The sequence below is a fragment of the Ceratotherium simum genome, chromosome 29, assembly GCF_057802395.1.
Source record: "Ceratotherium simum simum isolate JZ-2026a chromosome 29, ASM5780239v1, whole genome shotgun sequence".
Lineage (NCBI taxonomy): Eukaryota > Metazoa > Chordata > Mammalia > Perissodactyla > Rhinocerotidae > Ceratotherium > Ceratotherium simum.
Window position 1 is genome coordinate 33,821,881 of NC_141928.1, and position 15,218 is coordinate 33,837,098.

General features: G+C 44.0%; 1 long non-coding RNA gene across 2 annotated transcripts in view; it reads right to left on the bottom strand.

The window, feature by feature from the left end:
* Positions 1–11,542, bottom strand: part of LOC147913253 (uncharacterized) — a 49,088-nt gene extending 37,546 nt beyond the window's left edge. For both annotated transcript variants that reach the window (XR_015549034.1, XR_015549033.1), the window contains exons 1-2: positions 11,100–11,542; positions 10,793–10,998 (exon numbers count right to left, since the gene is read on the bottom strand). This is a non-coding gene — a long non-coding RNA (uncharacterized LOC147913253). The remainder of the gene's footprint in view (positions 1–10,792; positions 10,999–11,099) is intronic.
* Positions 11,543–15,218: the final 3,676 nt, after the last annotated feature.

Genomic DNA, 15,218 nt, shown 5'->3' on the forward strand with positions numbered 1-15,218 from the left:
ACATCGGCAAATACGACACAAGCAGAGACCTGAAAAACACTTGTTCCCTGGGGCTTGCCTTCTTGCCGCCCTTAAAAGCTGGAGATACCATGTAAATGAACCCAAGCTAGCCTGCTAGAAGACGAGAAGCCAAGCAGAAAAAACCATGGCTCTCTAGCTCCCAGCCTTCCAACCACCAAACATGTGAATGAGGCCCACCAGCTGACAAAAGCTGCATGAGAGAGCTGGCCTGGACCAGAAGAACTGTACCACTGACCCAAAGAATTGTGAGCCAATAAAACAGTTGTTGTTTTAAGCCATTAATTTTGGAGTGGTTTGTTACATATCAAAAGCTAACTGCTACAGATTTACATTTAAGCAAAGTATGCTAAGGTGTATATATATGTCGCTTCCAAGAACTACATATCTACATTAAAGAAGCAGAACAAATGAAGTCTCTTTCTTAAAAATTCATTTTTTCTTTAGAAATTGTTTGTTTGCCTTTTAAGAATAGGGAAAAACTACCCCCTCAGCTTCAAATAAGGAATCATTATGTTTAGATATGACCCACAATTATAGACCCAAAGAACATAAAGAAAGGGGAGAGACTACCACCTTCCTTAGTCGGAACAGCCCCATGGTAGTCCCCTCCAAGAGCTTGGCAGGAGGCTGTAGGCAAACCCCTGGGTCATCTGCCCCTAATCACCAAAGGAGCAATTCTACCTTCAGGGGCTTAGGTCCAGTGGGGCAACAGAAGACCTTGCTTCTTGACAGAAAGCAGGAAGCAGTGCGAGTAATATGTGGGTATCACTCAGCATTGCATTTAACAGAAAATAAAGGACTCTGATGCTTCGTGTCCTGAAATATCCATTTCGAGGCAAACAAGAAGACTTAAAAGTATGGTTTGGTCCAGAGTGGAAAGGCAACCCCAAGTTCAGCAGAACCAGACACCTGGCCTTAGGAAGAAGCATGGAAGTGATCACATGTAGGATGTTCTAAGGATGTCTGCCCACCCTGATGTCAGGAGAGTTATGGAACTTGACCACAGACCATCACCAGAGCAGGTAACAAGAAGGGAAGAAACACTGAAAGAGAAATGAAAGCCATCCAAAATACTTGTTACATCTCTATTTTACCTTGAACCAGCACTGAGCCAGACAAATAACAACATAGTATTAGAAGGGCAGATTTGCTGTGGGAAATAAAAGATATGGGAACCACTCATTCTGCAGATAGCTGCAAAACTCCTAGTGTGACAACCAATGACCATTATCCATGGACATTTCTCTTCTTTTTCATGGTCAATAAGACTTTCTCACAAGTCAAATGCCACTCTACTCCATTTCATTTTCCCTCTGTTCATACTGCAATAGGGAAACGAGCATGGCCATTGGATAAAGATAACATTTTTATCTCTTCTTTAGTGTCACTCCCTCTGAGGATATTTCTGAACTATGCAATTTTTAAATGTTACCTGTTTAAAAATATGAAGCACATAGGGTTTTTTAGAAGGATATAAATAGAATAAGTTATGGAAAATATACACAGTCCTGTCAAAACAGAATAGCCCTTATGAATTACATTCTTCAGATCTTCTCCTTCCTTGATCTCCCCTATGGTCACACGGTGGACCTTGTCTTGTCCTGAAACAGTAGTCACTAATTTAGACCATAACTTCCTAGTCTTCTGACCACATCAGACCACATCAGTCTTCTGACCAGTCCATTGGCCCCTCCCTCTCCTCCCAGCCCATCACATTTCAAAACTATTGGTTCTATATTTTGTTCATTCCTCACATTTCCCTGACTAAATTCTAGTTCTGGATACATCCAACCAGCCACCTTCTCCCCGCATATTCCTCAGCTTCTGACCATACTAGAGAAAAATCCCACAAGGTTTCTCTGGACAGCTTGCTCTCCCACTCTGAGCTATCACTACTTACACCTTAGACATTTTCCCACTCTCTTCAAACCTCCAATCTCCCTTCTAACCTCCTCACTCCCCAGATAATCTCACCTCCAAACACACAGAGAAAAGACACCTTCAGGTGGGAAGTCCCTCAACAATGCTTTCCTCCTTCCCTCCTATTATAATTAGGACTCTCTCCTGTCTAAAAACGATCCCTCCCACCTGTGTTCTGGATCCCATCCCCCATCATCTTAGGGCCTTCTACCTAGTAATTCACAGACCCTTCTACGGGGCCTTCTACCTAGTAATTCACAGATGGAAAGTGAATTACTTCCCATCTCCAACTCCACTTCCCTTCTCACTCTTCCCTGCTCATTCCTGCAGGTCAGCATTGTTTTAATGTCCAAGTCTTTCTCTGCCATCTTACCAAAAAGAAAAAAAGTCGTCTTCTCTCTCCACTCCTGCTCCATCTATCCCATTCTCTTTTCTCACCTTCACAGAGAGTTCTCCAGAGAGTTACATACATAACTATTTCTGTTCCTCGCTACTCACACATTACAATCTGGATTATACCCCTACCTGAAATGGTATCACTAAGATCAACTACGATCACCATGTCGCAAAATCCAGGGGAAATGGGCACCCAGGAAAATCTCCAGAAGAAGGTTAAATTGATCACCTCGCCATGATTGTCATTTTCCCTTAGACAAAACTGTAATGTATAGAAATTATAGAAACTGTCACCTTAGATAAAAATCTAACAAAAAATAGTTTGCAATCACATTTATGGATACTAATGACAAAAATTTAGCAAAGTTAAATTTTAAAAATAGATTAAAGAAATTTTGTAATACATAAAGCTTGCTAAAGTAAGCCTCAGAAAAATTGTTTTGGTTTGGTTTAGTTTTTTGGTGAAGTTATTTGCTGAAGAAGATTTGCCCTGAGCTAACATCTGTTGCCAATCTCCCTCTTTTTGCTTGAGGAAGATTTGCCCTGAGCTAACATCTGTGCCAATCTTCCTCTATTTTTTATGTGGGTTGCCGCCACAGCAGGCTGTGGTGGTGCAGGTCCGCACCCAGGAACCAAACCCAGGTTGCCGAAGCAGAGTATGCTGAACTTAACCACTAGGCCACGGGGCCGGCCCTAGTTTTTTTTAATATATCTTATTTTTTCATAGCAGTTTTAGGTTCACAGCAAAAATGAGTAGAAATTATAGAGAGTTCTCATAAACCCCCTTATCCTCACACATGTACAATCTCTCCCACTATCATCATGCCCTACCAGGGTGGTACTTTTTTTTTTTTTTACCATCGATGAACCTACATTGACACATTATTATCACCCAGAGTCCACAGTTTACATTACAGCTGTAATGTAATGTAACATATATTGTACACTCTATGGGTTTAACAAATGTATAATGACATGTATTCATTATTGTATTATCATACAAAATAGTTTCACTGCCCTAAAAACCTCTGTGCACCACCTATTTATCCCTCCCTTCCCCCAACCCCTCACAACCATTGCTCTTTTTACTGTCTCCATAGTTTTCCTTTCTACAGAATGTCATATAATCAGAATCATATAGTCTGTAGCCTTTCAGATTGGCTTCTCTCACTTAGTAATATGCATTTAAGGTCCCTCTGTGTCTTTTCATGGCTTGACAGCTGATTTCTTTTTAGTGCTAACAACATTCACTGTCTGTATGTACCAGTTTATTTACCCATTCACCTACTAAAGGACATCTTGGTTGCTTCCAAGTTTTGGCAATTATGAATAAAGCTGCTATAAACATTGTGCTCAGGTTTTTGTGTGGACGTGTTTTCAGTTCCTTTGAGTCAATAACAAGGAGAGCAATTTTTGGATCACATGATAAGAGTATGTTTAGTTTTGTTAGAAACTGCCAAAGTGTCTTCCAAAGTGGCTGTCCCATTTTGCTTTTCCACCAAGAATGAATGAGAGTTCCTGTTCCTCCAGGATAGTTTGTTTTTATAGAAAATAATTCTATACGCATTACCCCACACCCTCCCTTTTTCTCCCAACACAAAGCATGGAGATCTCATTAGTCAGTGACGAAGATCAAATTCCTTTGTTTTAATATTTGTGTGTGTGTGTGTATATATATGTATAATTTTACATAGGATAGCATATGTGTTATTTTTTCAAATTCTGGCTCTTTCGTTTTACCGTGAGCAAATTAAAACCTCAATGCCTCAGCTTTCTCATCTGTAAAATAAAGATAATTTTGTGAGAGTTTATTGAGTTAAGTATATAGTGTGTTTATAACTATACGAGGCATACTAAACACTAGTAAATGTTATAATTATAGGGGAAAATTGCTAGACATTGTGATGGACCAACGAGATTCCAGGTTCTATCACCTTTTCATTGTCACTGAGCTATTTTATAACTCTGTAAGTTTTAGAAGATGGGGAATCATATAAATTATTCTTGTCCATAAAAATGCACATTCTTTGTGTCTAGTGGAATATAATTGATCACTGCCTCATGTGTTGCATATAGTTTTGCATCTATTTGTAAATTCATTCCAGCCTTCCTAATTTGCCTATACAATGTGTGGTTCTGCACATTTCCCTTTGAGCCAATTGTAACATCTTACCGGTTCTCTCATTAACTAATAAGTTAAATAAAATCTTTGACACGTGTTCATTTTATATTTGTATGAGTCAAGATTCCATATTTTTTTAAGTATCCTTCAACACTATAATTATAGTATTTTTTCAAGAAAAATTGAGTCAAACATCAAGATATTCTCACACACACAAGGGCGCAGATATATACATAAAATAAAGAACACACATAACTTCATTGTTAAAAGTGCTTGAAGAAACCAGCACACTGAAGCATAAATCAACATTAAGAACTCTAGAGCAGGGCCGGCCCTGTGGCTTAGCAGTTAAGTGCATGCGCTCCGCTACTGGCGGCCCGGGTTCGGATCCCGGGCGTGCACCAACGCACCGCTTCTCCAACGCACTGCTTCTCCGGCCATGCTGAGGCCGCGTCCCACATACAGCAACTAGGAGGATGTGCAACTATGACATACAACTATCTACTGGGGCTTTGGGGGGAAAAAAAAAAAAGGAGGAGGGTTGGCAATAGAGGTTAGCTCAAAGCCGGTCTTCCTGAGCAAAAAGGGATTAGCATGGATGTTAGCTCAGGGCTGATCTTCCTCACAAAAAAAAAAAAAAAAGAACTCTAGAGCAGCAAAGAACTGAAGTTAAACTGAAACTCTGTAAATATAAATCATATAAATAATCATGGCTAGAGGCTGCAAATAGGAAAAAAAGAATGTTTTGAAAGTAACATAAAATATTTTTAACATAAATATAACTACAATAACCTGGAGAGGATTCTGAGAAGATGTGATGCAAGTAAACGACTCTGACAGCCTCCCATGCCCAACTGCCTTCTTAGGTGGATGGGAAATCCTATTCCGTAATTACATTGGAATATAAAGAAGGATTTCCCCTACATGCCTGAAAAACTCTCTGCAGAAAAAGTACAGTTGAGAGGAGGGTGCACAGCCTACCTGCTCTGTTCTCCACCAACATTCATATGCTGAGCATTTTCCCTGCTGGCAGCTCCTTTCTGCAGGTGTTGCCAAAAACAGACCTTCCCACCAGGCCACAGCAACCATCCGCTTAAACTAAGGGGATCTAACAGGGGCCGGTTAATCTCTTATCTGTGTGTGCACAAAAATAATTAGTTTGGTTCTGATTTGCCTGTTTCTGAAAGTACAAGAACATTAAGAATCTGTAAGGAATATACACTATCTTTACCCAAAATGCTTTCTCAGGAAGAGAATCTGCAGAAAATGTATTTGTTTAAAACTTGCAAAATGGGCCGGCCCCGTGGCTTAGCAGTTAGGTGCACGCGCTCCGCTGCTGGCGGCCCGGGTTCGGATCCCGGGTGCGCACCGATGCACCGCTTCTCTGGCCATGCTGAGGCCGCGTCCCACATACAGCAACTAGAAGGATGTGCAACTATGACATACAACTATCTACTGGGGCTTTGGGGGGAAAATAAATAAATAAAATTTTTTAAAAATTAAAAAAATAAAAACTTGCAAAATGAATTAACGTGATTCTGACTCAGCAATATCTGAGCACTTACAAACTCATAAATAAGCCACACCATCCACACCAAGAATATTTCTTGAATGAAAGGCAAGTAGCTATAGGGCCATTGGTGAGTATCTTGACAAATCAAGTAATTAGTATAAGAGCGACTTATTAGTCCTGCTGTGGGAAAGCATGCTAAGAAACTACAAGGAATTTACATCATGTATGCCCATATTTTCCACCCAAAAAGAAAAGATATAGCACACTTAATTGTATAATTCCTGAAATGAATCAATAAATATAATTCTGCCTTATACAGGTACAACTCTAAGAAATGTCAAGGAATCCGTATCATTTCCACTCAGAATGTTTGCTTCTTGGAAAGAAAGACAGGTCTTTTCCCCAAAAGGTAACCAGATATTATTTCCCCAAAATATGCTAACCCAATATTATGGCTTCTAAAAGGTTTACATCCCTCTAGACCACATGTCCCCAAGTTTTGTCTTCAAGTCCTGGATAGTAAATATTGTTGGCTTTGCAGACCAAATGGTCTCTGTCACAACGATTCATAGTTGTGCAAAAGATTGACAACATCAACAAATAGTCATGGCTGTGTCCCAATTACATTTATTTACAAAAACAGGTGGAGAGCCAGATTTGGCTGGAGGGACGTAGTTTGCTGCCCCCTTGCTCTAGACCTCTCCTCTAGAACTCACAGTTAATGCAAAACAAAGTGTGAGGAGACGGGCAGTAAATACTACCCCCACCCACTATGTCCCTATTTCCCAGAGCTCAGAGTTCTGTGCTCTCCCTAAGACTGTTTTCTAAACAGCACAATAGCCCCTTGGGCAAGAAGAAAATCTCTCCTTTGTCTTGCTTGTTAGTATTCTAGATTGTTCCTCAGAGACAATGAAGAAGTGAAGACACAGAGGACATTTTCAGAGAAACCTTCTGTAACGTGTGACTCAATCTCACTCCAAAGGGATCCTCTTCTGGCTCAGAGAAGGGCATTTTAACCTGAAGCACCACTTCCTTCTCCAAGGAAATTAAGTACCAGAGTGGCTTAGTCTGCCATCTTGTGGCTAATTGGAGTATGGGAACGGAAATCGTTGGACCTACACAACTGGAACAAGCGGGAATGCCTGCTTTGTAACATGTGCAACATACTGGGGCTATACAAGGAATCAAAAAGTCAGGCCCTTGTCCTCAAGGAGCTTACAACCTGTAGGAGAGAAGATAGATATTAATCCAAAAACTTGCACAAAGATAAGTAAAATCACAACCATGAAAAACGGTCTGAAGGAGCTTTACGGTGCTCTGAAAGTGAATAAAAGGGATTCGACCTAGGCAGGGAAGGTGGAGAAAGCTTCCCTGTGGATGACATGATTAAACTGAGGCCTGAATGTGAGTAGGAACTTACCAGGTGAAAAAGTGAGGGAAGATGATTTCAGAGAAAGGGAATAGCGTCCATAAAAACGCTGCCGCAGGAGGAAGGCAAGGGGAAATCTGGTATGAGATAAGGCCAGGAAGGTACAGAGGGGCCAGGTGGTGCAGGGCCTCAGAAACCATGAAAATAGATGGGGGGAGGGGGGTGGTCTTTATCCTACAAGCAGAGTGAAACCATAAAATGGTTTTAAGATGTGACAAAATCAGATTTACATGTCAAAAAGAGCACACTGTGTATCAGTCATGGTCCAATCAGGAGACAGAAACTACACAGCAATTTGGGAAAGTTTAATATCAAGAATTATTAACTATTTAACAGGAGATTGGAGTAACAGGGGACTGGCCTGTAAGAAATAAAGAGAACTCTAAAATATAGGCATAGCAGATATAAGGAGCAGCCACTCCTTACGGAAGAGCCTCCCGCTCCAGGGCTGAGACCCAGACCTTGCTGGAGAGGGAACCAGCCATGGCTCCCTGGATAGCAGAGGAGTTGCAGTGGTGGGACTTGCTGAAAATCCCCCCTCTAGGGCGCTGGGGAAGCCATTCAAAGGCAGGGAACTCTCTGGAGGCACTCTGCTACGAAACCACCGAAAAGGGACACCACGAGAAGCATCTGGCGCTGGGTGCTGCTGGCTGCGGTACACTACAAGAGCTGGGCTCAGGAACCCGGTGCTGGAGAGGCCGGGAACCGGGAAAGCCGTTCACTCTGCAGGAGCCTGCGGAGAAGTGCGCCCCAACTGGGAACGACCGAGTTTCTCCTCCGGTGTCTCTCCAGCGCCCTCTACTGACAAGTTTAGCATCATGCAGCTAGCAAAGGAAAAATATTTAAAGGACCCAGCAATGCACAATGGATTTGAAGCTGAGAGGCCCTAAATTGATAACCAGCACACATTGGCCTCTACATGGAGAGCCTTCCAGAAGAGGGGCAAGAGCGGACACAATTAGGTCAAGAATAGACCAGTTAGGAGGTCCTTAAGTGGTCTAGGAGAGAGAGGAGAAAGTGGTAATAACTTATAAGGTGCTGGACAAAATATACTAGCAAGTTCCCTATGGGAAAGACACCAAATGGCATAGTTTATGTTCCTTTGTTCACTGGACTTGCAGAAGAGCTGCCATGGAAGGCATGGCTACGAGAGCAAGGAGGGTCAGCTGTCACGGGTCTTAAGATAAGGGATTGGCAGCACCAGCTGTGCTGAGTCAATTCTTTCTATACAAAAGGCACAGGAGTAGTATTGCTCCCAAAAGACAGACAACAAGTACCTCAGGTGTAGTCAAAGTCACAGCAATCCATGCAAATACGACCACAGCCAGGCTTGCAAGAGCAGGACTTTGGGTCTAAAAAGTTGCTAGAGGAAAGTGAGCATCACCTGTGACAAACCATCACTCTTTTTTTATTTTTTTTTTGCTGAGGAAGATTCACCCTGAGCTAACATCTGTGCCAATCTTCCTCTATTTTGTATATGGGTTGCCACCACAGCATGGCTGACAAGTGGTATATGTCCACGCTGGGATCCAAACCCACAAAGCTGGCCCACTGAAACGGAGCTTGCCGACTTTAACCATTACGCCGTGGGCAGGTCCCATCACTCCTATTTTTAAAAAGCTTTTAAATGAACAGCCTTTAAAATAAAAATAAGACACAGCCAGCAAGCCTGGACTTCTGGTGCTTCATAGAGGCCTTCAATTTACCCACTGTCTCAAGATCATCAGGGGGCAAGGTTCAGGTGAGGGGGATAAAGAGCCGCAGCTTGTCTGTAAGGAGCCACCCCTCATATCTCCAAAACATTAACATTGCCCGGTGGTAGAACTTGAGTACCAACCGAGAAGCCAAGGTTAAAGTAAATTTGTCAACAACTAAAATTCACAACTTAAACACAAAAACGAACAAGAGTTTACCAATGGCTCCTTCTGGGTGGTGGGACTGAAGATGGGCAGAGAAGTAGGGCAGGTGACTATCGCTTTTTTAATAAACTCTTCTATGTGGTTTGATATTTTTTTAATCAGGCTTGAAGTGAAGGTGCAAAGAAGCTTTCAAATGCATAAGAGAAAGCTGTTATATCATTATGACACTGAACTGGAATTTTAATTACTCAAAGATTACTCTTGGGTCTGAAAGTGACTCGAGGACTTTTTATTATCTGAGCTGACTAAAGAAGTTACAGGATATGCCTGAGCGAGTCAGTGGGGAAAGACCACAGGCTCCCTCTGCTGGCACCCCTTTGAATTCAGCTCTCTCAATATAATGGCACCCATAGGAAGTACGCTGAGAAAGAACTGCTTAGAACTCTCTGCTTGTTGGGTGGAACCAGGATTTGGACAAGCCTGAATCTAGGGGTAGCCTTGGTTTCCGCAATGGAGTTGAGCAAGCTCTTTTGTTCCATGAAGGTTTTGCTTGCTTCTCTAAGTGGATTTTGATAACCCTGCAGTGTCAAACCAGAATTCTTCCTGTTTGGGAGGCACGAACTGATGTTTCAAAATGAGTAGTGAACCAGACCATCCTGGTGTATTTGCAAAGCAGGATATGGCTAAAAACATCTTGAATCCATCATCCTGCCCATAAAGAAGATATGAAACAGTAAGCATAGAGACGGGAAGAGGGTTGGATGGAGGATTCCCTTGGAGAGCCCTGCTGATCCTCCAACCAAAGGTGGTGGGTGTGCGAGGCCTGCCTCTAGCTTCAAGCTTAGGAAAGGGGGTCTGTGCACGACCAGAGAGCTTGCAGTTCCCGAGCAGCAGTGGATTGCCGTCTGACTCCCACCTGGGAAATCTGGAGAACAGTGGTGCCTTCCAGGTGTGGCAAGTTCTTGGGGCTGAATCTTTTTCTTGTGGAGCACTCTCAGAGTGGCTCTCCTCTAGCAAGCCTCTAACAACACCCCCTCAACTTCTGCACCTTAAAGGTACAGCCCTAGCCCCCTTCTGCTGAGGTCTCCTCACCTCTGGGAGAAGGCCGTCTTAAGGCGAGTTCTTCTGCCAAGTGCCCACCACGCCAGCTATCACAGACCCACTTGGCCAAGCAAAACTCACTCATCACTACCCTTCTGTCATTATACCTACGACTTGTTCCTAAATCGAATTCAACCCTTGGGAAAAAAACTGCGCTTGTCTCACCCACAGCTTTGAATTAACAGCTTGGCCGCCAGCCATAAATAACAGCACAGTTCAAAGAGGGAGTATTGGTACTTCGACTGTAAAGACAAAATATATTTTTAACTTCCGGTGTGCTTTAGTGGGGCTGCAAAATATTCCATCATATGTACACAACAATATTTTAATTAGCAAATTCCCTATTGGTAGACAGATTGCGACCAACTTTTTTTTTTACTAACACAAATTCTTAGAAATCAAATTGCAGAGTCACATAAGACTCCACTCACGTGCAAAACTGGGATTCTAACGGACGCAGGAGGGAAACGCCAGGCCCCGCAGGCCTCGGCGCCTGCGCACTGGAGCCGGCTCGTGCACCGTCGCGCCTGCAGTGCGCATGCGTCACCTAGTCAGCACTCTTCACGTCCATCTTCCCCGCTCCAGTACACATCCTTCAGGAAATGCGGTCTTCACTCCTCCTCCTTCCTTGCGGAACCTGTTTCAAGATGGTTAGAGGTGGCTTCTAGAACCGCCGAGCCCTGGGTAGCACGCCCCTCCACGACCAGCCCTCCCGGAAGCGTGCTCTCACCCGCCTACCTGGGGACTGGGCGGGGCTCCGGGGAGAGAGGGAGCCTATCAGAGCCGAGGCCCCGCCCCCCCGCACCGCCTGCTGCGGACTGGTGGCGTGGTATTCTACTTGAAGATTTGTTGTGAGGGTTAAAGAAAGTACTTAAAGTTCCAGATGCTTCAAGAGGATAAAGTGTGGCTATTGTTACCCGCCTCCATGTCTAGTCATCTTCCTTCCGGTGGCAGTAGTAGTTTGGGGTGGGAGTAATAGTGTGGCTCTACCTCTCCAAGATTAATCTTGTGCTTTCGGTGTTCCACCTTGTCAAGAACTTCTAAGCAGTTGCCGCTTCTGTGGCCATCATTTGATCCCTTTCTAACTGGAACTTCTCCTCTGCCCGTCTCCGCCATCATTTATACACAAATGTGCTCCTGTTCTCTTGACGTCCCTCTCTTCTTCATCCCTCCCACCCCATCTACTTCACTGGAATCTGGCTTCTTCCCCCCACCCCCACTAAAACTGCTCCCAGCAAGGTTTTCAGTGGCCGTGTCATTCAATCCAGTGGACACGTTTCCGTACTGCGTTCTCTACGGCACCTGGCACATCTCCCTGCAGTCTCTCTAACCCCTCCGCCGCTGCCCCTGGTATCTGCTCACGCTCCTCGTTTTCCTACCGCTGATTACTCTGTCTCCCGCGAGCTCGTCTTCCCAGCCCTGCCTCCCGCTGCTGGTTCCCAGGTCACACTAGTCCTCTGTCCTTTCACTCTCCACACGTCCATGGGTCAGCTTTCATGTATTGTCCTGGTGGGCCAGTGACTCCCAAGCCCGTACCTCTAGCCCAGATCTGTCTTCTGAGCTTCAGACTCTTTAGACCACAAGAAACTCAAGACTTAGCACCTCCAAAACTTATCTTTTCCAGCAAACCCGCTTCAACTTCTCTGCATTGTCTTTCTCCTGTGCTCCTCATCTCCGTGGATGGCATCGTGTGCCGTCTCAAGCCACAAATCGGGGAGCCACCTTCGACTCCTCCGTCTCCCTCACGCCCCGTTGCGGGTCGACACCCCTAGGAAACAGACGCTGAGACTTGTGTGCAGGAGGTTTGTTGGGGGGAGAGTGCTCTCAGGACCCGCACTGTGAGGGCGGAGGGAGGGAGGATGGGGGGAGAGGGATGATTGAACAGCTGATGCAGATGCAGCAGTGGCCTCAGCCAATCCTATGGCGAGCTCTGGACGTGGGATGACCCTTCAGAACTGTTCCACACTGAGGCAAGGGGTGGAACACATAGCTCTCAATTAACCTGTCACTGGTTGTGGGCTGCTCCCAGGAGGGGGCATGACCTTGGGTGAGGTGACTTTCTTTGCTGAGGGCTGTTTCTGGAGAGGGACTCAGCTGACAGGCATCAGCTGTCTAAACTCCCAGCGTCTGGAGGAGTGGTGCCTGGTCTTAAAGAAGAACCTGGGCATCACTCCACAGTCCCCACGACATTTTTATACTCAGTCAGTCACCAAGTGTTTTACCGATTTCTACATTTTAATTTTCAAATGAAATCCCTCCCCTCTTCAGACAACTCTCTTTACTATTCAAAAAATGAGAGTCTGTATGCACCAGGCACTGTGGCAGGGACAGAGCCATGGGTCGCACACACAGCACCAGCTTTCAAGATGCTTACAGTCTAGTTGGAGGGCGAATAATCATCCAAATGTACACTTTAAAACTATAAATGTTGTGAGGAACAATTAAAACTGCAGAATGCGATGAGATCATATAACAAGGGAGGCTTGCCCAGTGGGCAGTGGAGTGGAGGCAGGGAAAGCTTCCCTGAAGAAGTGTCATTTGAGTCAGAATCTGAAAATGAGTGGGCTTTAATCAGGTGTGTGCTTGGATGGTGGGGTGGGGTGGGGTGGGAGGTGTGGACAGGCTGAGGGAACTGCCTGTGCAAAGGTCCTGAGACAGGTGGGACAGGACATTGGAGGACCTGAAAGAAGGCTAGCGTGTTTGGAATGCAGAAACTGAGGGGGAAGAGGAGTAAGAGATGAGGCAGGCAGGAGCCAGATCCTGCAGAGCTAAATATTTGGGCCTTTTTCCCTAAAAGTAATGAAAGCCAATGAACAGTTTAAGTCTCTATGTAGCATAAATGATATAACTTAGTTAAGCAGAAAATTCAACCACCCTGAATCAATGCAGATAAAATGGATCATATAGATATACAAAATGTTTAAAAGCTAAATTCTGCTAACGTTAAGTGCTGGGGGAAAAAACTTTTTTAATGCAGATATTATTAGTACTACAATAGCCTGCTTCTTTATCTCTAATGGCTACTTGTGGTTCCTCTAAACAATAATACCTAGCTGTTACTGACTGCTTATTAAATGCTAGCATGTTAGGTGTTTTGCATAAATTACTTGTCTTAATAAAACCTCTTTACCAAGAGGGTACTATTTAGAAATTGATATACAGAGAGTGCAACTTGCCCAAGTTCTTGCAGTCGGTAAATGACAGAGTAAGATGTGAAGCCACATGTCTAATGATAAAGCTAACGCTCCTGACTGCTACACTGAAATACCCCACCTCGGCTTTGGGAAACACCCAACCTCGCCTGACTTTGAGCATTTCCACACTGCCTTGAACTTCCTCCCATCATGCCCTACTCATCAGATCAGATGCCTTTTGTAAATCAGTGCCAACCCAGCTCAAAGCCAGGTTTGGAACACACACCCCCCAAGACACGACACAACAAACAACAGGCTGCCTTTTGTGGGCCACCCTTAGAACCAAGCAAGTTCTCCTGGTTGATCCCACCTGGTCCTGACTTATTCTCCTCTTACCAGACCATGATTTTGATGCTCCAATCTGCTGGCAGCTAAACCCACCAGTTTCAATGGTATTTGCTAGAGAAATGCAAACTTACCTGAATATAATCCAAAAAAAAAAAAAAACGGAGGCAAATCTACTGTAATCTTCTCCTAATAACATTAGGATTGTTCTATCTACCCCATTTGTGATGTTAAAGCTCGCCCTGCTATTCCTAATCAAGAGCTGGTGTGTTCCAAACTGCAGGTTTATAAACAATTATGAAAATATCCACTAGATGTCAGTCTTAAGCTGCAGTGGGGTTTCCTGGGACATGGAGGAGTAAGCTAGTAAGGAGCGAGCATGGAATGGAAAACGTTTGGAGTTTGGGGGATTTCCTTGGCAGTGTGAACTAAGACAGGCACTGTAGTTAGCTTTCCGTATGAACACAGTGGTTGGATTTTTCAGCAAGTATGGATAACTAGATCAGTAAATTAGATCATGTTGCTCTGCTCAACAAGATCCAATGTGTCCTCAGAGTAAAAATCAAAGACCTTACCCCAGTCTGTAACACCCCGCTCCTCCCCCTCCTCTTCCATCGCCCACGTCAGCCACACTGAAACACACCTGAAGCTTCTTTCCCAGAAATACCTGCCTAGTTGACTCCCATTAGATTCAGGACGTTGTGGCCTCCTCAGAGAGGCCTTCCTGGACACCCTTTCTAAAATGGCACCCAGCCTGCACCAACACACCCATAATGCCCCACTCCCTTACCCTGACTTACAGTCTTCTTCCTAACAGTAATCACCACCTGACATATTCTATCTATTTTCTTACTTATTCTTAGTCTCTCTCTGGAATGTCAGCTCTCTGAAAGCAGGGACTTTGTCTTGTTCACTGCCTCATTCCCAGAGCCTAGAACAGCACCAGGCTTATAGGAAGTGCTCAATATATACCAAATAAATAAATGACCCCAATTCAAAGATCTTCAGAGAAGACGTCATAGTTCAAAGAGTCGTTTGTTTTCATTCGGTAGATACTTATTAAATACCTAATATAAAGTAGACATTGAATTATGGGAGGTACAAGAGACATTATCTTATTGAGGAGAAACACAGTTAAGTCTCTTGCCCTTAACTCATAGAATCTCAGGACGCCAGCACAATATTATAAAAGGTTTTAGAAAAAGAACTATATGAATGAATGACAATCATGGCTGCCTGTTGTGAAAAACTATAGAACAATAAAAAGACGATGCACACATTCATCTCTAGGCAACTTCATTTACTACCGTGCCTTCAAATAGAAAATTGTTCAATTCTTCAAACTTTTCCAGAAGGAGATGTCTCTGCAGAGTGGGAG